Source organism: Oncorhynchus mykiss, chromosome Y (genome assembly GCF_013265735.2).
Source record: "Oncorhynchus mykiss isolate Arlee chromosome Y, USDA_OmykA_1.1, whole genome shotgun sequence".
Lineage (NCBI taxonomy): Eukaryota > Metazoa > Chordata > Actinopteri > Salmoniformes > Salmonidae > Oncorhynchus > Oncorhynchus mykiss.
In genome coordinates this window covers 31150654-31176931 of record NC_048593.1, presented here as the reverse complement: position 1 = coordinate 31176931, position 26278 = coordinate 31150654, and the positions used below count along the sequence as shown (strand labels likewise).

Here is a 26278-nt window from a genome sequence, read left to right as displayed (position 1 = left end):
CAAACTACTAAAATGTTATCCCCCATAATCCACTGTATAGACTATAGACTGATGGCTCCAGCCCTGACTGCCACTGACCACATCCCTCAGACCAGCTGGCCTGTAAAGTACAGCTTCTAGATAGAGCATACAGTGTGTATATAGAGTAGATTGTATATAGAGTATGTCCATTATTGATATAGTCAATACAAATTTATATTTAGTTATTATAGTCATTTTGTTATAGTTATTATACTGTAGTTTCTACATCAATTGAATAGATCCAAACATTTCACATTCAGTCTTTCTCCCACCCCACCAACCACCTCCCCTCTCAGATCTGTGCTACGGCCAGCCTTATATTTGGTTGAGTGGAGAAGTACCTTTATCAGTTGTGTCTCTATGATTAACTCCAAAATGGTTGTGAGATGGAGCTGAATGTCATATTGCTGTCACCAAACCACCCATTTACTCATCCTGGGTTAGACCAGTGAAACATTGAGTCAAATCACACCGTTTAATGTATGAATTTTCCTGTCTCACTCGATTGACCCTATAATTGCCAGGGCCCAGTTTTTCAAAAGTTATCTGGATTTTGGCTAATTTCGGCAGACCGTATACCATTGGTATGACTAAACAATTATTTTTACTGCTCTAATTACATTGGTAACCAGTTTATAATAGCAATAAGACACCTCTGGGGTTTGTGGTATATGGCCAATATACCACGGCTAAGAGCTGTTCTTAGGCAAGGTGCAGCACGGAGTGCCTGGATACAGCCCTGAGCTGTGGTATATTGGCCATATAACACAAACTCCAGAGGTGTCTTATTGCTATTATAAACTGGTTACCAACATAATTAGAGTAGTAAAAATAATTGTTTAGTCATACCAATGGTATACTGTCTGATATACCATGGCTGTTCAGCCAATCAGCATTCAGGGCTTGAACCACCCAGATTATAATTATAAATACTGTATATGTGTAAGGATCGATGCTGGAGACGAGAAGCAAGTACAGGGAGTGAACATTTACTGGAGAACGGACATCAAACCAAAACAACAACAGCGTCTGGACAGGGGGAACAAAATGACATAACTACAATAATGCTGACACGGGGAACCAACTGAAGAACAGACCGATATAGAAGGGCAATCAACAAAGTAATGGAGCCCAGGTGAGTCCAATATTGCGCAGCTGCATATAATGATGGCGACAGGTATTCGTAATGAAGGGCAGCTTGGCGCCCTCGAGCGCCAGAAAGCGGGAGCGGGAGCAGGCGTGACAATATGTTGGTTTCCTGACTTCTACATCACACTTCCATCTAGGTCTAATAGGCTGCGTTTACACAGGCAGCCCAATTCTGATCTTTTTTCCACTACTTGGTCTTTTGACCAATCACATCAGTTATTTTCACGTCAGATCTTTTTTAGAGCTGTTCTGATTGGTCAAAAGACCAATTAGTGTGAAAAAGATCAGAATTTGTCTGCCTGTGTAAACGCAGTCATTCTGCCTCTGGCATGGATCCTATGAGGAAGAGGGGAGTGAGCCAACCCTGTATTATCTGTGTAAAGCATTCCACTGAGAGCTACAAGATGATCAAGGGTTTCAGTGATATCTAACCAATCCATCTATCTAACTGGCCATGGCGGAAACACAAAGCTCCACTCCAACCTAAAGATAGAAGAGTCTTTATTATGTGAGGAAAATAGTCCTCCCGCCCATTCAAATACAACCTGCCACTCTCTTGCAAATACCTGGTCTTAGCAGTCCTTCTCACCTCCCCCATCAAGTTCTCATTTACAACTGCGAACTGGCCAAGATAAAGCATAGCAGTTCGACACATACAACAACACAGAGTTACACATGGAATAAACAAAACATCCAGTCAATAATACAGTAGAAAAAGAAAACAAAGTCTATATACAGTGAGTGCAAATGAGGTAAGTTAAGGAAATAAATAGGCCATGGTGGCGAAGTAATTACAATATGGCAATTAAACACTGGAAAGGTAGATGTGCAAAAGATGGATGTGCAAGTAGAGAGACTGTTCAGCAAAAGGAGCAAAATAAATAAATACAGTATGGGAATGAGGTAGATAGATGGGCTGTATGCAGATGGGCTATGAACAGGTGCAGTGATCTGTGAGCTGCTCTGACAGCTGGTTCTTAAAGCTAGTGAGGGAGATGGGAATCTCCAGCTTCAGTGATTTTTGCAGTTCGTTCTAGTCAGTGGCAGCAGAGAACTGGAAGGAAAGGCAACCAAAGGAGGAATTGGTTTTGGGGGTGACCAGTGAGATATACCTGCTGAAACGTGTGCTACGAGTGGGTGCTGCTATGGTGACCGAGCGAGCTGAGATAGAGCGGGGCTTTACCTAGCAGAGACTTATATAACCTGTAGCCAGTGGGTTTGGCGATGAGTATGAAGCGAGGGCCAGCCAACGAGAGCGTGCGTACAGGTCGCAGTGGTGGGTAGTATATGGGGCTTTGGTGACAAAACGGATGGCACTGTGATAGAATACATCCAGTTTGCTGAGTAGAGTGTTGGAGGCTATTTTATAGATGACATCGCCGAAGTCAAGGATCGGTAGGATGGTCAGTTTACGAAGGTATGTTTGGCAGCATGAGTGAAGGAAGCTTTGTTGTGAAATAGGAAGCCGATTCTAGATTAACATTTTGATTGGAGATGCTTAATGTGAGTCTGGAAGGAGAGTTTACAGTCTAGCCAGACACCTAGGTATTTGTAGTTATCCACATATTCTAAGTCAGAGCCGTCCAGAGTAGTGATGCTGGATGGGCGGGCAATGATCGGTTGAATAGCATGCATTTAGTTTTATTTGTGTTTAAGAGCAGTTGGAGGCCACGGAAGGAGAGTTGTATGGCATTGAAGCTCGTCTGGAGGTTAGTTAACACAGTGTCCAAAGAAGGGCCAGAAGTATACAGAATGGTGTCGTCTGCGTAGAGATGGATTAGAGAATCACCAGCAGCAAGAGCGACATCATTGATGTATACAGAGAAGAGAGTCGGCCCGAGAATTGAACCCTGTGGCACCCCCATAGAGACTGCCAGAGGTCCGAACAACAGGCCCTCCGATTTGACACATGAGCTCTATCAGAGAAGTGAACCAGGCGAGGCAATCATTTGAGAAACCACAGCTGTTGAGTCTGCCAATAAGAATGTGGTGATTGACAGTCGAAAGCCTTGGCCAGGTCGATGAATAGAGCTGCACAGTAATGTCTCTTATCGATGGCGGTTATGATATCGTTAAGGACCTTGAGCGTGGCTGAGGTGCACCCACGACCAGCTCGGAAACCAGATTGCATAGCGGAGAAGGTACGATGTGATTCAAAATGGTCAGTAATCTGTTTGTTAACTTGGCTTTCGAAGACCTTAGAGATGCAGGGTAGGATAGATATAGGTCTTTAGCAGTTTGGATCTAGAGTGCCTCCCCCTTTGAAGAGGGGGATGACCGCGGCAGCTTTCCAATCTTTGGGAATCTCAGACGATTCGAAAGAGAGGTTGAACAGGCTAGTAATAGGGTTACAACAATTTCGGCAGATAATTTAAGAAAGAGAGGGTCAAGATAGTCTTGCCCAGCTGATTTGTAGGGGTCCAGATTTTGCAGCTCATTCAGAACATCAGCTATCTGGATATGGGTGAAGGAGAAATGGTGGGGGCTTGGGCGGGTTGCTGTGGAGGGTGCCGGGCAGTTGACCGGGGTAGGGGTAGCCAGGTGGCTAGGTGTTTCCTAGCCTCAGAGCAGTGGGTAGCTGGGATGAGGTGCTCTTATTCTCCATGTCCCAGAACTTTTTTGAGTTTGTACTGCAGGATGCAAATTTCTGTTTAAAAAAGCTAGACTTAGCTTTCCTAACTGCCTGTGTATAGTGGTTCCTAACTTCCCTGAAAAGTTGCATATCACTTGGGCTATTCGATGCTAATGCAGAACGCCACAGGATGTTCTTGTGCTGGTCAAGGGCAGACAGGTCTGGAGTGAACCAAGGGCTATACAGTGTGGCAAAAAAAGTATTTAGTCAGCCACCAATTGTGCAAGTTCTCCCACTTAAAAAGATGAGAGAGGCCTGTAATTTTCATCATAGGTACACTTCAACTATGACAGACAAAATGAGGAAAAAAATCCAGAAAATCACATTGTAGGATTTTTAATGAATTTATTTGCAAATTATGGTGGAAAATAAGTATTTGGTCACCTACAAACAAGCAAGATTTCTGGCTCTCACAGACCTGTAACTTCTTCTTTAAGAGGCTCCTCTGTCCTCCACTCGTACCTGTATTAATGGCACCTGTTTGAACTTGTTATCAGTATAAAATACATCAAACAGTCACACTCCAAACTCCGCTATGGCCAAGACCAAAGAGCTGTCAAAGGACACCAGAAACAAAATTGTAGACCTGCACCAGGCTGGGAAGACTGAATCTGCAAAAGGTAAGCAGCTTGGTTTGAAGAAATCAACTGTGGGAGCAATTATTAGGAAATGGAAGACATACAAGACCACTGATAATCTCCCTCGATCTGGGGTTCCACGCAAGATCTCACCCCGTGGGGTCAAAATGATCCCAAGAACGGTGAGCAAAAATCACAGAACCACACGGGGGGACCTAGTGAATGACCTGCAGAGAGCTGGGACCAAAGTAACAAAGCCTACCATCAGTAACACACTACGCCGCCAGGGACTCAAATCCTGCAGTGCCAGACGTGTTCCCCTGCTTAAGCTAGTACATGTCCAGGCCCGTCTGAAGTTTGCTAGAGAGCATTTGGATAATCCAGAAGAAGATTGGGAGAATGTCATACGGTCAGATGAAACCAAAATATAACTTTTTGGTAAAAACTCAACTCGTCGTGTTTGGAGGACAAAGAATGCTGAGTTGCATCCAAAGAACTCCATACCTACTGTGAAGCATGGGGGTGGAAACATCATGCTTTGGGGCTGTTTTTCTGCAAAGGGACCAGGACGACTGATCCGTGTAAAGGAAAGAATGAATGGGGCCATGTATCGTGATATTTTGAGTGAAAACCTCCTTCCATCAGCAAGGGCATTGAAGATGAAACGTGGCTGGGTCTTTCAGCATGACAATGATCCCAAACACACCGCCCGGGCAACGAAGGAGTGGCTTCGTAAGAAGCATTTCAAGGTCCTGGAGTGGCCTAGCCAGTCTCCAGATCTCAACCCCATAGAAAATCTTTGGAGGGAGTTGAAAGTCCGTGTTGCCCAGCAACAGCCCCAAAACATCACTGCTCTAGAGGAGATATGCATGGAGGAATGGGCCAAAATACCAGCAACAGTGTGTGAAAACCTTGTGAAGACTTACAGAAAACGTTTGACCTCTGTCATTGCCAACAAAGGGTATATAACAAAGTATTGAGATAAACTTTTGTTATTGACCAAGTACTTATTTTCCACCATAATTTGCAAATAAATTCATAAAAAATCCTACAATGTGATTTTCTGGATTTTTTTTTCTCATTTTGTCTGTCATAGTTGAAGTGTACCTATGATGAAAATTACAGGCCTCTCTCATCTTATTAAGTGGGAGAACTTGCACAATTGGTGGCTGACTAAATACTTTTTTTGCCCCACTGTATCTATTCCTGGTTCTACATTTTCTGAATGGGGCATGCCTATTTAAGATGGTGAGGAAGGCACTTTTAAAGAATAGCCAGGCATTCCCTACTGTCGGAATGAGGTCAATGTCATTCCAGGATACCCCGGCCAGGTCGATTAGAAAGGCCTGCTCGCAGAATTGTTTTAGGGACCGTTTGACAGTGATGAGGAGTGGTTGTTTGCTCGCAGACCCATTACGGATGCAGGCAATGAGGCAGTGATCGCTGAGATCTTGGTTGAAAACAGCAGAGGTGTATTTGGAGTTAGTTAGGATGATATCTATGAGGGTGTCCGTGTTTACGGATTTGGGGTTATATCTGGTAGGTTCATTGATAAATTGTGTGAGATTGAGGGCATCAAGCTTAGACTGCAGGATGGCTGGGGTGTTAAGCATGTCCCATTTTAGGTCACCTAGCAGCACAAGCTCAGAAGATAGATGGGGGGCATTCAAATCACATATGGTGTCGAGGGCACAGCTGGGGGCAGAGGGTGGTCTATAGCAAGCGGCAACGGTGAGAGACTTGTTTCTGGAAAGGTTGATTTACTGTGGGGAGCATGTGACTGGTCAGGCACCGTGTTATGGGGTGCACGGTGTCTCGAGTGAGCATTCACAGGCTGGTGTGCTCTGTGCCAGCGTCCCGCATTTGCTGTGTGGAAGAACTCTGCAGGTTATCTTTGCAGTAAATTGCAACACCGTCCCATTTGGCAGTTCTATCTTGTCGGAAAATGTTATAGTTAGGAATGGAAATGTCAAGGTTTTTGGTGGTCTTCCTAAGCCAGGATTCAGACATGGCTAGGACATCCGGATTGGTGGAGTGTGCTAAAGCAGTGAATAAAACATACTTAGAGAGGAGGCTTCTAATGTTAACATGCATGAAACCAAGGCTTTTACGGTTGCAGAAGTCAACAAATGAGAGAGCCTGGGGGATGGGAGTGGAGGTAGACACTACAGGGCCTGGATTAACCTCTACATCACCAGAGGAACAGAGGAGGAGTAGGATAAGGGTACGGCTAAAGGCTAACAGAACTGGACGCCTAGTACGTTCAGAACAGAGCGTAAAAGGAGCAGATTTCTGGGCACGATAGCATAGATTCATAGTGTATAGTGTACAGACAAAGGTATAGTAGGATGTGAATACAATGGGGGTAAACCTGTGCATATAGTGATAATGAAAGAGATATTGTCTCTTGAAATAGCATTTAAACCAGGTGATGTCACTGCGTGTGTGGGGGGTGGAACTAAATTGTTAGCCGAAGCGTGTTGAGCAGTGCTAGAGGGTCTACAGTGAAATAAAACAATAGTTACAAACCAGAACAGCAATCGACACGGCATGGTGACGTTAGGAAAAGGCATGCGTAGCCTGGTGATCATACAAGTCCAGCGCGTGGCTTCAAGCAGTTAGCGGCACGGGGATAGCAGGCTAACAGAAAGGCCTTAGAGGGATGACGAGATGGAGGAAAGTCTGTTGTGCCCCCCTCGTGCAGTTACATCAGCGGACGGATCAGCAGGGCTCCGTGTGGTAAACCAGGCCAATTGGCCGAAGAAATATGTCAGAAGAGCCTCTTAAGCCAGCAGTCCAATGTGCTTTAGATAGCTAGCAGGCCGCAGATTAGCGGCTGTGCATTCAGGGGTCGTTAGCTGCTATAATTCCAGGTGGAAAAAATATATTGAAAAATATCAACAAAAATGTTTAAAAATAATAAAAAAATAGGTTCAGAGCTTGTGGTAGAAATCCGGAGATATCGAGAAGAATAAGTCCGAATAGCTCTGGTTTGAGAAATGACACAGCAATGACACAGTGTTTGCGTCTCATGGTTAAAACATTGGGCTCTGTCAAGGAGCCCCCCCTCCGTCCTCGTGTTGGGCTGGGCCGACAGGCGGGGGTAATGTATGTAATCATATCAGTTTGAAGACATGCACACACATATACTATCTGTAAGAATATGATTTGTACCACATGCATAGTACATTCAAAGTTAGTGTAACAGGATTCTTCTGTTGAAGGAGAGGAGGACCGAAAGGCAGCGTGGTTATTGTGATACATCTTTAATAAAGATGAAAATAGAACAATATACAAAAAACAAGAAAAACCGAAGACAGCCCTATCTGGTGTAACAAACACAAAGACAGGAACCATCACCCACAAACCCCAACACCCAACAGGCTACCTAAATATGGTTCCCAATCAGAGACAATGACTAACACCTGCCTCTGATTGAGAACCATATCAGGCCAAACACAGAAACAGACAAACTAGACACATAACATAGAATGCCCACTCAGATCACACCCTGACCAAACAAAACATAGAAACATACAAAGCAATCTATGGTCAGGGCGTGACAGTTAGAATAATATGTACACAGCCCCTTGTTCTGCAATACTAACGTAGGTCTGGCTGTTAAAACCTTGACCCCTTTATCACACGTCTCTGTATTACGTTTGTGTAGTAATGATCATGTCTATATCTGAAATGGTTCAATGTTAAGTCTGAAAGTCTGAGAATGAAGTACAGTGTGTGCTGACTCCACTTGGCAGAGGGCACAGGCAGTAGATTACCCTACCCAATAAGATGTAGATAGTAGTAACCTGCAATACATTAAACCCACTATGCTCTTCATTAATTGTACTTCCCATCATTCTCCTTTCCTGTAGAGGCTATAAGAAGGTGAGACACTTGGGACCTGATGATCTGCTGGACTGCAATATTACCCCATTACAATCAACTGCTAAGTACAGCCCTTAGCCGTGGTATATTGGCCATATATCACAAACTCCAGAGGTGCCTTATTGCTATTATTAACTGGTTACCAATGTAATTAGAGCAGTAAAATACATTATTTGTCATACCCGTGGTATACGGTCTAATATACCACGCCTGTCAGCCAATCAGCATTCAGGGCTTGAACCACCCAGTTTATAATATACTATACTACACTATACACGGTCTGATATACCACACCTGTCAGCCAATCAGCATTCAGGGCTCGAATCACTGAGTTTATAATATATTATACTACACTAAACTATACTACAGAGTGTTATGTATTATGTAGAAACATTGAAAAAACAACTACAACTTAGTATTGAACAATTCAATAACAGATTCATAGTGTAGCCTAAATATAACCATCATATTTTCATTGGTTTTTAGAATACTGTGATAGTATTTTGTCCCAGCAAAGTTAATAATCCAGAGGGATTAGTTTTACATAACATCAGCAGGCTTTGTTAGCAGAGCTCCTCCTCCAGAATAACTGGGGAAATCCTTGAGTACCCCGCAGCGAGGGTTGATATTTTCACACACACCATCGCAGAGCAAAGCAGGTTTTCCCCCGGACAGCTAAATGCAGGTCGCAGTGGATCAGGGCGAGGCTAGTGCCTGGGGTAGCGGTAGTGGGAGTATAGTTCTGTACCACAGCAGTGCCTTGCTTTCCACCAGCAGCACTATATACCCAACAGGCAAAATTCTATTATTGCTCACATAATTGTCACTACATTACCCCTGTAACACCTATTTAATAGTCCTATCACAGTACAGGCTCTTGTATTTAAGCAGCGGTGCAGTGCTTCCTCAGCATCCACTACACTACATACTACACTATACTATAATATACTATGCTACACTACACTACAGTATACTACAGTATACTATACCACACTACACTACACTACACAAAACTGCACTGCACTATACTACACTATACCACACTATACCAACCTACACTATACTACACTACACTAAACTTCACGGCACTAAACTTCACTGTATGATACTACACCACACTAAACTAGACTACACTACACTGCACTACACTATACTACACTATAGTACACTAAGTGATAATGCCCGAGAAGCCGGTGTTTAGAGGATATACTGGCTAGGGTGTTGTTAGGACCGAGACGAAGTCAAGTGCCGACAAAACGTGCCAATATCTCCAAACAACCAACTTCGAGGGCATTATCACTTTTATACAATGGGTTACCAACATATTCAAATAATGACTGACATATTGTCATGAAAAATCTAGGGGTGCTACCGAAGCCGGCTGGTCGTTCGTTCTATCGGTTTGTTTGTATCTATGGACGCGACCCAGTCGTTTGTTTTAAGTATTCCATTGTCGTACTGGCTGGCAACGTTCTTATCCCTTGCTTGCTGGCTAGCCAACTACGGCTAACTTACAGTTATGTCAAAAAGTGCAGCCAGAATAACAGCAAAGTATCATTTGCGTTTGTTTAAGCTGTTTTCTAGAGACATTTATTTGAATACATCCATATCAATGAGCTAATTAGGCGCAATTTCGCCTGGCACAAAAAATGCTCACTCGTCAGGACACTGTTGTTCAGAGGAGCTAGCCAACAACACAGCTAACACAATCACTTCAAACTGAAGCTGGAAAGACTGCAAACTAGCTGCACTTCCTTTCATTTGACCTTTTTTCAAATGACGTTTCTTTGTATATATCCATAAAAATTATGCCAGTTTATTCATGATTTCGACTGGTTTAGAAACGCTACCTGCCTGCCTGTCTGTCTCGTCCCGATTCCCGACACGTTCATTACTATGGGACAGCTGGAGATTGAATTTGAATTTTGAAACAATGTTGCAGAGAGCCGTTTTATTTATTTATTTAGAGAGCCGTTTTATTTCTCTATTTGGTTAGGTCAGTGTGTGATGTGGGGTGGGCATTCTATTTTTTGTTTTCTATGTTTCTTTATTTCTATGTTTTGGCTGGGTATGGTTCTCAATCAGGGACAGCTGTCTATCGTTGTCTCTGATTAGGAATCATACTTAGGTAGCCCTTTTTTTCCCCTCCTTTCAGTGTGGGTAGTTAACTTTGTTAGTGGCACTTAGCCCTGTAAGCGTCACAGTTGTATTTCGTTTCTTGTTTTGTTGGCGACATTTTAAATAAAAGGAGAAATGTACGCTCACCACGCTGCACTTTGGTCCTCTTCTTTTGTCGGCCGTGACAGACAGAAAGCAAGTTTATACAAATCTCTGCTGTTAAAAATTAAATGTTAGTCTAAAAGAAATATGAGATAATGTCTAAATGCTTTTTACAGTGGAGATTATAAATGTAGTTTATAAATTGGTTGGCTGGGCTGATGATACAGTGGATTGTGCAGTCAGATGAAACAGAGTAAATAGGCATTTTAACGTCATAGATTTAGCAGGTGGTAACTTGTTGAATAAACACTGGCTGGAATGTGATTTTAACCAATCAGTATTCAAGATTAGAACCACCCATTGTATAATGCACTGCACTACTCTACACTAAACTACACTACACTATACTGCACTATACTACATCACACGATACTACACTACACTAGGCTGGACTACACCGAACTACACTGTGCTACACAATACTACGCTAAACACTATACTACAGAACACTGCACTGCACTACACTATACCATGTAGAATCCTCTGTGGAAATGGTTTTAAATGGAACCAAAAGGTTTCTACCTGGAACCAAGCAGGGTTCTTCAAAGGGTTATCTTATGGGGACAGCCAAAAAACCTTTTAGATTGTAGATAGCACCTTTTTTCCAAGTGTGTACATTACCCTACACTACACCACACTATAATTACAACCCTTCTGATGATAATATGCTTGCCTAGTGAGCAGAAGCAGCAGAGGTGTTACCATAACAAACCTGTGGTTTTAGCTATGGCTAGATTCGGGGTTGGGTAGGTTACCTAGGGGTTAATAGAGTTGGGCCAGTAACTGAAAGGTCGATGGTCTGAATCCCTGAGCCGACTAGGTGAAAAATCTGCCAATGTGCCCCTGAGCAAGGCACTTAACCCTAATTGCTCCTGTAATATGCTCTGGATAAGAGCGTCTGCTAAATGTCTAAAATGTAACTTGCTAAATGTAATTTGTTACTGTCCACAATTGTAATTAATAATGTAACTTTTTGATTACCCAAACTCAGTAACGTAATCTGATTACTTTCAGTCATTTTTGGATAACTTTCCCCTTAAGAGGTATTAGAAGAAGACAAAAAGGATCCATCAAACACATTTGGTGTGTCGTCATAGTGGTCTCTGACTTGCGGTCAGACTCACTCAGGTAGAACAAACCTAAACTTGCAGCTTTTTTTCAATGCTGAATTAAATGTAATTGAGAAAACAGAACGATGTCAATGTTTTTTTTCTGAGTTTAAAATGAATCCAGTAAATAATCCTAGTTTGGGTGAACAGTAGAGAGAACGTACAGCATGAGGGCTGTTCATCCTCCAGATGTTCAGGTCACTTTGCTTTTGGTGGTGTTATGAGCCCCATGATGAACCCTGTTCCAGTCTAGTGTTGTTAGAGCTGTGGGCTTCTCCTCTGACTCCTCCTCTAACACGGACTCAACGACCCCCTCACTCAGTGTTGTCATGATGTCATCCCTCATGCACTGTAGCCTGGTGACTGTGGTTTGGGCTGTTGGCAGTGTTCTGGCACTGCGTTTTTGGCTGCTGTGTGACTGCTGTGGATTTGGCAGTGGTGTCTTTACTTTAGGCAGTGGAGGTTGTGGAGGCTGCTGGCAGAGAATGCCCTGGTGACTCGTAGATCTTGTAGAGAGGGTCAATTCCAGAGAGCTGACTAGTGCTCATTACTTACTGTCACCACAGAGGGAGATTAGCTCACTACTCTGTCTTATAGAGGATATTTATAGGTTTCATTACATAAACCTGATAAGCAGCTCGGTTATGCAGATAAATCATCCCCCTGATAATGTCTGCAGCAGGCTGACCTCTAACCTGTCGGCTCCACGACCACAGCTTTCACCACTCACTTTCACCAGACGCTGTGTCTCAACTAGCACTGGTCTGCTGCTTCATCATGTCCTCAGGGCTTCGCAGATATATACCAATAGAAATGAGATGAGAGTATTACATCTCAATGGATAGGGCCTAATACCTCACAGCATTCATGTGGCAGAATAATGGCAAATCAGTTGGATCAGGGCTGTATTGGAATCATTTAGTCATAATGGAAAATCAGTTAGGTTATAGTTCTAGTCGATATTGGATAGAAGGTCGCAGCCCTGCCCGCCTGTGGGGAAAACAACCTGTGGTTACCTAGGTTACCCCATTGGCTCACAGCAAAAACGTGACCTTTTTCAAACACAATTTTCTTGTTGTCTGCTTGTTTTAGTCAATTACAAAACTATATTTAAAAAAAGTACATGTCTAAAGATTACTTTGCCTGCCCCCAAGCTTTCTCATTACTTCAAAAAACGTAATATTGTAGGGCTTCCCTCATGCTTCTTTTCATGTCGGCGCTACTTCCACTTTGTACGGCAACTGCACCGACCGCAACCGCAGGGCTCTCCTGAGGGCGGTGCAGTCTGTGCAACGCATCACCGGGGCACACTGCCTGCCCTCCACGACACCTACAGCACCCGATGTCACAGGAAGGCCAAAAAGATCATCAAATACATCAACCACCTGAGCCACAGCCTGTTCACCCCGCTACCATCCAGAAGGCGAGGTCAGTACAAGTGCATAAAAGCTGGGACAGAGAGACTGGAAAACAGCTTCTAGCCATCACTAGCCAGCTTCCACCCGGTTACTGAACCCTGCACCTTAGAGGCTGATGCCCTATGTACATAGACATGGAATCACTGGAACACTTTAATAATGGAACACTAGTCCCTTTAAAATGGAACACTGGTCCCTTTAAAAATGGAACACCGGTCCCTTTAAAAATGGAACACCGGTCCCTTTAAAAATGGAACACCGGTCCCTTTAATAATGGAACACCGGTCCCTTTAATAATGGAACACCGGTCCCTTTAATAATGGAACACCGGTCCCTTTAATAATGGAACACCGGTCCCTTTAATAATGGAACACCGGTCCCTTTAATAATGGAACACCGGTCCCTTTAATAATGGAACACCGGTCCCTTTAATAATGGAACACCGGTCCCTTTAATAATGGAACACCGGTCCCTTTAAAAATGGAACACCGGTCCCTTTAAAAATGAAACACCGGTCCCTTTAAAAATGGAACACCGGTCCCTTTAAAAATGGAACACCGGTCCCTTTAATAATGGAACACCGGTCCCTTTAAAAATGGAACACCGGTCCCTTTAATAATGGAACACCGGTCCCTTTAATAATGGAACACCGGTCCCTTTAATAATGGAACACCGGTCCCTTTAATAATGTGTAGCAGGTTCAAGGGTGTGGGGGTTCCATGTCAACAACCTAACACACACAAGGAGCACAACTAGAAGGCAAATGGGGAGTTTATTAGGGAGTTTTGCACACTGGGGAAAAGGGGGGAAGTCACCAACCATTTCACAGTCCACAATCTGTTCTCATTGTCTGTTCCGATCTCCAGGGGTAATCCTAAAACTTGGGTCCTCAGGAAACCGGTTTCGGTACACAGTGGAGGTAATCATACAGTCCAGGTCACCACAGGTAATCACACAGATATTTCTCTCTTCTCACACTCTTCGCAACACATGCTTCCCTCTTCATTCTCTGCCCCTTTGTGCAGGCCACTTCCTCTTTTATCCCCAAGTACTCCCTGGCTTAATGATCTAAAGGCTCACCTCGTTGGGGCAGGAAGTCCATACAAGACTGTAGGGTAGAGCCAGCGGGCTGCAAGATATCTCCCTTCAATAACCACTCCCCTCACCTCTCCCTACCGTCTGCCACACCCCTCAGGGTCCAGCTCCTTAGAGCATCCCTCCTGGAGAGGGCATCGGCATTTCCAAGGGCTGTACCAGATCTGTGGACGACAGTGCCCACTTGATTGCTAGACATTCTTTCTCCACTGTGGAACATCTTAGTTCCCGTGGCTTCAGCTTCTGGCTAATGTACATGACTGGGTGTTCCTCACCTTCTTGTAGCTGTGATAGGACGTGTCCCACCCCTGTTTCAGAACACAGTGCCCCAGTTAGGTCCTGGAAGGCTTTCTCCGTCTCCTCGGTCCACATCACCTGGGCGGGCAGACGGCTCCTGGGCAGATCTGTCAGGGAGCTGGCTAGGGAGTCAAAGTGGGGAATAAATCTCTGGTAGTAACTAGTCAACCCCACAAACATGCTTCTTGGTGAGGGGATGGGGCCAGTCCCAAATCGCCTCCACTTTCTTCACCTGGAGTTTGACACATCCCCTCCCGATCGTGTACCCCAGGTACTCAGCCTCCCCCAGGCCGAGCCGACATTTCTTTGGGTTCGCTGTTAGCCCCGCCTCCCATAAGGCCTGCAGTACCGCACTCACCTGGTTTTAGATGTGTCTCCCACTCGCTCCTATGGATTACAATATCATCGATGAAGGCCCCGTGCAGCCCAAAGGGCAACTTCTTGTGATGGCACAACCCGCCAGGAGTGTCGAAAACAGTTTTCTCCCATGCCTTGGAAGCTAAGGGCACATGCCAATAATCCTTAGTCAGGTCGAGCGTACTGATAAATTGGGTGGTCCCTAGTCGTTCGATTCATTTATCAATTCGGGCATGGGGTAGGCAGCGAGCTTTGAGATTTAATTGATCTTTCTAAAATCATTATAGAAGTGAATGGTGCCCTCTGGTTTCGGCACCAACACTATGGGGCTGCACCACTCACTCATTCAACTCTTCGATTCTATCAGTTTTCAACACCATTTTTACCTCGGTCCTGACATCCTCTCTCCTTGCTTCTGGTATACGGTAGGGTCTCAACTTCACCTTTTTCCTGGGTTCGGTGATGATGCTGTGCTGTACCAGATCGGTGTGTCCTGGTTTCACTGGAGAACACATCCTGGTTCCGGCCGACCAACTCCCTGCTTCTGTGCTTGGCTCAGCTGCTCCCCCAGTGGCACCTCCGCCGGCTTGGTCTCTGTGGTAGCCTTCTTCGGGGAAATAGAGTAGAGTACATCACATGCATTCCATTTCTTTAGCAAATTCCCATGCTAAATCTGGGTCAGATGCCTACATCCCGGCTGTCTGACCCTATAGTTAACTTCACCCACCTTCTCAAGGACTTCGTATGGCCCATACCATCGGACCAAAAACGTACATTCTGAGGTGGGGACCAACACCAACACTTTATCTCCTGGCTGGAAGTCTCTTCGTTGTGCCCCTCTGTTGTGTTCCCATACCAGGGGCCACAGGGTTGTCATCCGGTCTCTCATGTCTTCCACGTGCTCCACCATGGTTCGGTGGGGTGACGGTTGCTGTTCCTAGGCTTCTTTAGCCACGTCCAACAGTCCTCGGGGTTGTCTCCGAGACAAGAGTTCAAAGGGAGAGAATCCTGTTGAAGCTTGGGGCACTTCTCGGATCGAGAACATCAAGTAGGGTAGCAGCTCGTCCCAATTCTTTCAGTCCGCCTCCATTACCTTCTTTAGCATCTGCTTCAGGGTTCGCAGGGGAATAGCTTCCGGTACCTAGTGGTACCTAGTGGCATAATCGAGAATCACCAGGATGTATTGGTGCCCTTGGTTGCTCTTGGGTAGAGCTCCCACCATGTCCATTGAGATCCTGCTGAAAGGGACTGAAATAATGGGTAGGGGAATGAAGGGAATGAAGGGGCTACGAAAGCTGTCATTCTGGGCAACTGCGGCAGTAACCTTCCACTGCTCCCTTCACCCCAAAGCCAGTAAAATCGTGCCTTAATCATGTCTAAGGTCTTCTCCACACCTAGGTGAACCTCAAGAAGGTGGGAGTGCGCCAACTGCAGGACAGATGGTACAAAGGAACGGGGAACCAAAAACTCCATACATTCGTCATTCTTCTTCACGACCTGAAACAGCAACATCTTCTTTATAGAAAAATGGTTTTGACATACCCCCTCCTTGGGCTTTCTGTCCACCATGGTCACCTGTTGGAGAGCGTTGGCCAAGTTGGGATCCTTCCAGACTTGCCACCTCTCCCTCCAGTCTGGCTTCACCCGAGTCACCCTCCGAGAGGAATTCTGTTGACGCCCGGGGTCCACTTCCTGGAATCCACACATCCGGGTATCCCTCCTTCTGGTGTCCCTCCCACCTCTCCAGCTTCCTCCTCCCTTCTGTTTCCCTCGGTTCCCCAAGTCTCCGGACATACTGGTCCACAGTTGGCGGAACATAGGGAAATGGCTATTACCGGGGTGACAGGGGAAGGACCATGCCATCAGCAAGCCGCAGCGATGCCCGGTGGCTACCTCATTGGCTGAGGCCGAAGGCATCGGGACATTGTGGTTTGGACAGTTCCAGGTTCGCCACACTCGTAGCATTTCCTGCTGTCCAGGTTCAGGAAGGGGCATTGTCTCGGGGAGCTGGCTGTTGGTGTCCCCCCATCCTTGGCCGGGGTCCTGGCGTGGTTCTCCACCCTTTGTTTCTCTTTTGGGCGAGTGGAGGGTTCCGCCTTCCGTGGTTGTCCACTACGCAGGACCTCCAAAGCCACATGTTGTCCTTCCACCAGTTCCAACAGCTGATCTGCACTCTGCAGGTTAGCTTGGCTTGCTAACTTTTTAGCTTTTAATGGGAGAGAGCATATTTATCTATGACCACTTTCTCGATGGGTGTGGGCGTCAGTGGTTCAGCAGTAAGCCAGCTCTTGGCCAGCCTAATTAGATCATGGATTTGTGATCGGAGAGACGCTGTAGGATCATATGCTCAATCATGGAATCTTTGTGCCCAGCTAATCAGGATGTAACCATACCGGCGCAGGATTTCCTTTTTCAGACCCTCGTAATGCATCGCCTAGTCAGCCGTCAGATCCTGGTAGGTCTTCTGTGCTGCGGAGGAAGGGTGTTAGCAGGTTGGCCCATTGCTCATGGGGTCAAATGGGAAGTATATTAGGGAGTTTTGTACACTGGGGAAAAGGGGGGAAGTCACCAACCATTTCACAGTCCACAATCTGTTCTCATTGTCTGTTCCGATCTCCAGGGGTAATCCTAAAATTTGGGTCCTCAAGCCAAGGCTCGGGGGTGGAGCCAGCGGGCTGCAAGATTTCTCCCTTCAATAGCCACTCCCCTCACCTCTCCCTGCCACAAATTGAACACTCGTCCCTTTAATAATGGAACACTAGTGCCTTTAATAATGGAACACTGGTCACTATAATAATGTCTACATACTGTTTTACTAATTTCATATGTATATACTGTATTTTACTGTATTCTAGTCAATGCCACTCCACTCCTAATATTTATATTTCTTAATTCCATTCTTTTACTTTTAGATTGGTGTGTATTGTTGTGAATTGGTAGATACTACTGCACAGTTGGAGCTGGAAACGCAAGCATTTCGTAACACCAGCAATAACATTTGCTAAATATGTGTATATGAGCAGTACAATTTTATTTGATTTCCTAGCAGCCACGTGAGTGAGTGCTAGCTAGCTAACCGGAACATTAAGCTAGCCAAGACCAACAACACAAATAATCAGACTATACTCACAAGTAGTGAGTGGAGTTACAAACAGACTATAGTAAACAAGTTAAATGTCTTACCTGTGATGAAATGTTTTCCACACATAGCTACGTAGCCTACTTGGACACCGGGTCCCATTTCTCACTCTCCCACACAGAATAGCCTGAAGGCACAGGGCTTCTTCTCGCAAGCTCTATTTCCCTACGTGGGACCATTGCGAACCATAGGCCGGGATATTTTACCTGGTTACAATGAACGACACAGCAGCTTTTCAAAATATTTTGTTATTTTTGTATAACAAAAAATCTACAACGGAGTTGGCTCTTTTACAATGGGGGTCAATAGGAAAGAATGTTTGTTTCTCCCAATTTGTGGGCGTGGTCGAGGGGAATTCCTTAATATTATGTGAATATCAACTCGTAGTATAGGGCTGTATTGGAATCATTTAGTCATAATGGTGAATTAGTTGGATCAGCGCTGTATTGAAATAATTTAGTCATAATGGTGAATCAGTTGGATCAGGGCTATATTGGAATGATTTACTCATAATTGCAAATCAGTTGGATCAGGGCTGTATTGGAATAATTTAGTCATAATGGCAAATCAGTTGGATCAGGCCTGTATTGGAATCAGTTAGTCATAACAGTGAATCATTTGGGTTACAGAGCTGTACGTGGCGGAGGACTAGATCCAGTGTGTGTCCTGCTGTAACACACCATGCTGTGAGGGGTCAGCAGTCATTCTGAAGTTCAGGCCAGTCTCTTTAGTCTCACATTTAATCACTATTGTCAAAGATGGGAGGAAATTGGTTTGGTCACGACATCTCCCATGAATGTGATGTGAACATTACAGTATGTTCCATACGCAATAAAAAAATAAAAAAAATGAATGTATTTGTTTTTTGTGGTATGATTTTATATGCTGCATATTTGGGCGGCTCTGTCTTGCTCACCACCAGGGGAGATTTGTGTTGTTAATATGCTGTTAGAGCAATGCCCATATTGTCTGTCATATGTCATGTCTTCACTGTTAGAGTGAAGAACAGTCCTCATTTTGTACGCAGTGTATACTGAGATGGTAATAGGTTTAGCACGTATTGTCTTTGTAGCTATCATATTTCACAGAGCACAATATAAACAAGAAATTATTGTTCTTGTTCTATATCATAACTCTGTAACTCTGTTTCCTGTTTACGAGCAGAAGCTCTAACAGGAAGTACCTATGACTCACTCTGTTGAGAAATGGTCATCAGAATCAGTTATTCTGCTACAGGATTGCTTTGCTTTGCTAGTGCTTATTGGAATATGTTCCGAGACTCCACCTCTGTCACCAGCTTCACAAGGAAACACGTCCGCGGCGTCAGCGACGTTGTTCCCACAGTGAAGGTTTGCTGCTTCCCCAATCAAAAGCCATGGATTAACACAGAGTTTGGCGCTAAACTAAAGAAAATGGATACAAACTAAAGAAAATGGATACCACACACAAAATGGATACCACTGCCATTGCAGAAAACCCTGAGGCTATGGCTGAGGACAGGAACAAGTACAATAAGTCCCTCTACGACCAGAGTCATCAAAAGGGCAATATAGGAATAAAGTGGAATCATATTCCACAGGCTCCGACACCTGTCACATGTGACAGGGGCTTCAGTCCATTATGGATTACAAAGGAAGACCAAGCCGTGATCTGCCCAACGATGCGTCTCCACCAGACAAACTCAACGCATTATATGCACGCTTCGACAATAACAACACTATGCCATTTGTGAGGCCCCCCCACCGAACCAGAGGACTGGGTGATCTTGCTCTCTGAGGTCGACGTCAGTAAGGTCTTTAATCAGGTCAACACTCGCAAGGCCGCGGGCTCTGGACAGTATTCCAGGGCGCGTACTCAGAACATGCGTAGATCAGCAGGCAGGCACATTCACAATAATCTTCAACCTCTCCTGGTCCCAGTCTGTAATCCCAACATGTTTAAGATGACTACCATCATTCCTGTTCCCAAGAACTTCCCAAAAAGTCTTCATGCCACAATAACTACCGGCCTGTAGAACTCACATCTGTAATCATTAAGTGCTTTGAGAGGCTAGTTATGGCACACATCAACTCCATCATCCCAGACACCCTAGACCCACTCCACATTGCCCTCACCCACCTAGATAAGAGGAATACCTATGTGAGAATGCTGTTCACTGACTACAGCTCAGCGTTCAACACCATTGTCCCCTCCAAGCTCGTCACCAAGCTTAGGACCCTGGGACTGAACACCTCCCTCTGCAACTGGATCCTGTACTTCCTGACGGGCTGACCCCAGATGGTGAGGATAGGCAACTTCCCCGCCGCCGCACTGACCCTCAACATAGGGGCCCCACAGGGGTGTGTGCTTAGACCCCTTCTGTACTCCCTGTTCACACATGACTGCTTGGCCACGCACGACTCAAACACCATCAGTTTGCTGACGACACTATGGTGGTAGGCCTGATCACCGGCGACGATGAGACATCCTACAGGGAGGTGGTCAGTGACCTGGCAGGGCGAGCACGCCCTCATCCACATTAGCAGGGCTTCAGTGGAGTGGGATGAGAGCTTCAAGTTCCTCGAGGTCTAAATCATTAAGGACTTAAAATGGTCCACACACAGTAGTGAAGAAGGCATGACAGCGCCTCTTCACCCTCAGGAGGTTGAAAAGGTTTGGCATGGGTCCTCAAAAAGTTTTACACACCTGGTTCCCATCTCATGACTATGTTCCTTATTTAACCCTCTGGTTTCCCTTTCTGTTTTGTGCGTGATTGTCTTTCGTGTGTTGGAGTTCGTATCCTGTTTTGTATTTGTTTTATAACGGGATTTTTGTTCCGTTCTCGGATGGAGTAAACACAGTGGTTTTACTCTTACCTGTGTCCTGCGCCTGACTCCTTCGCTATCCTCTAGATAGACTCTGACACTGTGTAAAGGAGGGCCGGGACAACTGTTAAAGACTCCAGCCACCCAAGTCATAGACTGTTTTCTCTGCTTCCGCAATCAAGTCTGATACCAACAGGCTCCTGATGTCACACCCTGATCGGTTTCACCTGTCTTTGTGATTGTCTCCACCCCCTCCAGGTGTCGCCCATCTTCCCCATTATCCCCTGTGTATTTGTACCGGTGTTCTCTGTTTGTCTGTTGCCAGTTCGTCTTGTCTGTCAAGTCAACCAGCGTTTTTGTATCAGCTCCTACTTTCCCCCAGTCTTTATTTTCTCGTCCTCCTGGGTTTGACCCTTGCCTGTCCTTACCCTGAGCCCGCCCGCCTGCCTGACCACTCTGCCTGACCCTGAGCCTACCTGCCGTCCTGTACCTTTGCCCCTGTTGCTGTAATAAACATTGTTTATTCGACATGGTCTGCATCTGGATCTTACCTTATCCTGATACCTAAACATCTTCTATACCCAAGCCATAAGACTGCTAAATAGCTAACAAATGGCTACGCAGACTATCTGTACATATTTTAAATTGTAAATTATTTTTTATATGTATATTTTTTGTCTCTATGCACATTCACAGGACTTTACACAGTCACGCACATTGACACTCACATACATAACATGCACACACATTTACATTGCATGTAGCTACTGACCCTGGAACTGTCCCTGTATATAGCTAGTGACCCTGGGACTGTCCCTGTATATAGCTACTGACCCTGGAACTGACCCTGTATATAGCTACTGACCCTGGAACTGACCCTGTATATAGTTACTGACCCTGGAACTGTCCCTATATATAGCTACTGACCCTGGAACTGTCCCTGTATATAGCTACTGACCCTGGAACTGTCCCTGTATATAGCTACTGACCCTGGAACTGTCCCTGTATATAGTTACTGACCCTGGAACTGACCCTGTATATAGCTACTGACCCTGGAACTGTCCCTGTATATAGTTACTGACCCTGGAACTGTCCCTGTATATAGCTACTGACCCTGGAACTGTCCCTGTATATAGCTACTGACCCTGGAACTGTCCCTGTATACAGCTACTGACCCTGGAACTGTCCCTGTATATAGTTACTGACCCTGGAACTGTCCCTGTATATAGCTACTGACCCTGGAACTGTCCCTGTATATAGCTACTGACCCTGGAACTGTCCCTGTATACAGCTAATTACTGTTTCCTGTTATTTTTATTTCATATTGTTTTTCTTCTACAGTATGTTATTTTTAATACTACATTGACATTGATTACTGCATTGTTGGGTTTAGAGCTGACAAGAAAGGCATTTCACTGTACTTGTGCACGTGACATTAAAACTTGACATTTGAAACTTTATTTCATCATGGAAAACTCTTTGTTTGCTTCCATGCTGTCAGCTGAAGTATACAGTACCTTTGTCTTCTTAGTATGGAATCAAGCTGGTAACTGTTTCATCACCAGTCATCTCTCAAAGGTACCCAACTCCTCATGCAATGTACTGCTAATGTTTCCCCCATAGACTTACCCTCTCTTAGACTGTAAGTCAGTTAACCACATCTCACTTTGGTCAAAATCATTCTAATGCATCACAGTACTGACTGTCCTGTCTGCCTGTCTGTCTGTCTGTCCTGTCTGTCCTGGCTGTCTGTCTGTCTGTCCTGTCTGTCTGTATTTCATTACCACAGGCTCAGTGCTGGGTTTGGTTACATCTAGCTATAGGAGGTGACTATGAGGAGAGAGAGTGATGAGAGCTTACTAATTGGATCAATGAGAGTATAATTACTTTGGTTTCAGGCACAATCAACTGAGTGGGGCTTGTCCTGCATATACCGTAATGAAAGTATTTTTTTACTGTCTCTCGCAGTTTCTCTAGGAGGTATGTTGTCTGTGTTATTATTATAATTCACAGTGGCTGTACGATTTTCATTAATAACCTTTGTGCCCACAGTATACAGTAAGTATCAACAAAACATGTACAATGCCTGGTAGTTGAGAGCAAGATTGTTTTATTTCCTGCTGTTAGTATATGTAAATTAAGTTTCAGTTTAGTTTGATAGGTTTTTTTTCTTCTTGACTTCTGCTTTTAGTTTAAAATAGCCTTCATTGAGACTGTAGGGGGAAAGACTAAACCCCCTTCATCTCTCTGCCTCGGTGCACTAAAATAAATGACTGCATGGTACTGTCAAATATAAATCAAACATAGGTTTTGGTATCCTCAGATTCTCTCAGGATCAGCTCTCTCTTTAGTCTTTCTAAACAGCTCATTGTAAAACAGAACCTAGTCAGTTAGTTTAGTATTAGGCAACAACATAACCAGGATATAAGAGTTGCAAAGGATGTCACCAGTGTTTTGCCTGTGTTTGTGTATCTCAGTGTTAGTAGGATGAATGGGCTCATTCTCCATAGAAAGCTCTCAGCTATTTGCCTTAATTATCTACAAAAATCAATCACCAAGGCCTTAGAAACGAAGCAGACTTTGAAAAGAAATGCTCTTCTCAGTATATTTAGAGTCCCTTTTGGTAAGTCATGGATATAGGTATGGATCTATCCCGCTGCAGCCTATATGTGACATCATATTGTGAAGTCAAATATAAACCTCAGCCTATTTTACCATGCAGTGTTTTTGTTTTCTAGAATCATTATTCTTCGTTCTTATGAGACATCTCAACATTTCTGGGATTCTGATATTAAAATATTTTGACAAAATCATAATTTCTCCTTCACGTCCACAATAATGAGTATAAATGATAAGGCGATCCTCTAAATAGGTTCTATTATGTCCCACTAGTGGGGGTTTCCGTAAGGATCAGAAGGAGGAGAGGTGCCCCTCCATGGCTCTGTCCTCCATTTAAGTGAACATTTGAGTGAACACTGTCAAAGAACAGGTTCATATTCTCCAACGAGTAATCAACATTACATGGGTTGTCACGACAACCAGCCATAATTCAGAATGCCTCAGATGGGTCTCCACCTCAGGCAGAAGAAATAGCCTTGAGATCTGAGCAGATGCTGAGACAGCCAGCCAATCACAGGTGAGCAAGGGGAAAAAGATGACATCATAGGAAAATTAGGGCAAATTAAGTGAGTCTGTGGTTTGTCGTCACCGCCCCTCCAGGAAGCCAGAGAGGGATAAATAGCAACTGTATCACATTCAAGGATACTCACACTGCTCCCAGGGCAGGTCTGATGGTTTTGACTAGCAGAAGTGACTTTTCGTAGCATGTTAGGAGAACTTACGCAGCAGGTTAAGAGAATTAACGTGGCAGGTTAGGAGACGTAGGTTAAGGTTAGGAAACATTTTAGGGTTAGGGTTAGCTAAAATGCCAAAGTGATCCCTAACGCGACTCAAAAATATCTAGCTACAACCACGCCTGCCCTGAGAACAGTGTTGGTTTCCACTAATGTGATTTTGCTAAATGGCATCCATCCATCAGAGTCTAGTTAAGCTTCCACCACCATCAACAAAACACCAAATGATGGAATTTCTCACTGAAGAATGATGTCGCGTCCCTCCAATAGAGTTCCAGACACTTGTAGAATCTATGCAAAGACACATTGAAGCTGTTCTGGTGGTGGCCCAACGCCCTATTAAGACACTTTGTTGGTGTTTCCTTAAATTCTAGTTGTACCTATAGATGTAGGATCTTAATTTGAGACAGTTTGCTACAGCAGGAAAATAATCCTGGAGCGACTTGAAATGTGAATTATTATTGATTATAAATATGGACATTTCTATAGGGGTTTATAGATTTTTCGTAAGGGAAAATCAAGTCTGAAATATCTAAGTGGAAATTACAAACTACAGAAGCCTTTTTCAACCTTAACCTTAAACATTTTAAATTTCCTGCATTGCAAGAAAGTTATCCTGCAACAGGGTGATCAAATTAAGATCCTGCATATGTACCTCCGTCTAGGGGACAACTACAGTCCACTATGGTTATATTCCACCACAAGACTGGCAGGGTCCACGAACTGTAAAACAAACAGTCAACACATTTATGCAGCATGATATTGAGACCATTTGAAATGCAACCTGATATTGTGGAACTATTACCAACTGAGTGTTAATCAATGAAGGTCTAATTCGTGTCATGAGAAAGGTAGGCGTATGTAGGTACTGTAACTGCATATTATGTTTCTGTTACGCTTTGATAGCATTTTAACATTTTAAGTGTAATAGACAGATTTAAAGTAAAAACTAGCAAAATAAGAAAGAGGAAAATATTTTAGTCATTCAGACATGAGAGTGTTAGAAAAAAAGATATGGAAATATAATCCAACCTTCCTCCTCTCTCTCGCTGAGCTGGTTTTGTCTGTCAAACAAAAGAACAACTCTGTCTGCCTCTCTCCCTCTCTGCCTCCTCCCCCAGAGCTGCTGCCTTCATTAACATGTACCCTCCCAGCCAATGGACTGAGCAGGGCGGATGACATCATGGGCTAGGAAACAGTAAGCGGCCAGTGAAGAATCCAGCCTGCCAAACAAGACTGAGTTTGGGGTCAGGAACCGGTCTGACAAGAGAATGGCAGTCCTGCACGTAAACTGTCAATAGGACTGTATATTTGAGGATGAACCTACCAGAACACTGGATCCAAAGTCGACACACCGAACAAGAGAATGTCAAGACATATTTCAGGTAATCCCTTGTCTGTGTTTGCAATAGAGGATGTGGATGGCAGAGGGAGGGGGGTTCTGTGGGGGGTGCTTTGTAGCCTTCTTTCTCTTCCTCCCTGCATTCTGCCCTGCTGGAGAGAAGGAGGAGGGGGGGGGGGGGGCGGCAGCTGTGTTGATCTACCTATCACTGTGAGAGGGAGAGAGAGAGAGAGATTGGATGCCTGCATCAGTGGATTGGTTTTAAATGTCGTTACTGGCCAGCTCAATGTTATCAACCCCCGTCCCCTCCATCCTTCCCTGGATTTTATGGACCCCCTGTGTTTCACAAAAAGCATCTTTGTTGATGTGAGAGTCTGAATCATTTGCGTTTGTCAGGGCCGTGTGTGTATGTGTGTGTGGATGTGCGTGTGGGCGCGAGCCAGCCCTGTAGCAGAGCAGCAGCTGCAGTGGTAACACAGTAACAAAAAGAGGCAATGCTATTTTGGGTGGTGAGGTGTGAGACGGATGGCGGATGGATCTGGGGTGTAGATGCTGGGGATGGATGGATCTGGGGTGTAGATGCTGGGGATGGATGGGGAGTGATGGATCTGGGGTGTAGATGCTGGGGATGGATGGATCTGGGGTGTAGATGCTGGGGATGGATGGGGAGTGATGGATCTGGGGTGTAGATGCTGGGAATGGATGGGGAGTGATGGATCTGGGGTGTAGATGCTGGGGATGGATGGGGAGTGATGGATCTGGGGTGTAGATGCTGGGAATGGATGGGGAGTGATGGATCTGGGGTGTAGATGCTGG

At 44.7% G+C, this 26278-nt stretch overlaps 1 protein-coding gene across 2 annotated transcripts in view; it reads left to right on the top strand.

Moving 5' to 3' along the window:
• The window catches only part of LOC110509413 (serine/threonine-protein kinase PAK 3), a 130856-nt gene that overhangs the window by 14195 nt on the left and 90383 nt on the right, over nucleotides 1-26278 (top strand). For both annotated transcript variants that reach the window (XM_036967363.1, XM_036967364.1), the window contains exon 2: nucleotides 25242-25505. The gene's annotated coding sequence lies outside the window, so the exon portion shown is untranslated. The remainder of the gene's footprint in view (nucleotides 1-25241; nucleotides 25506-26278) is intronic.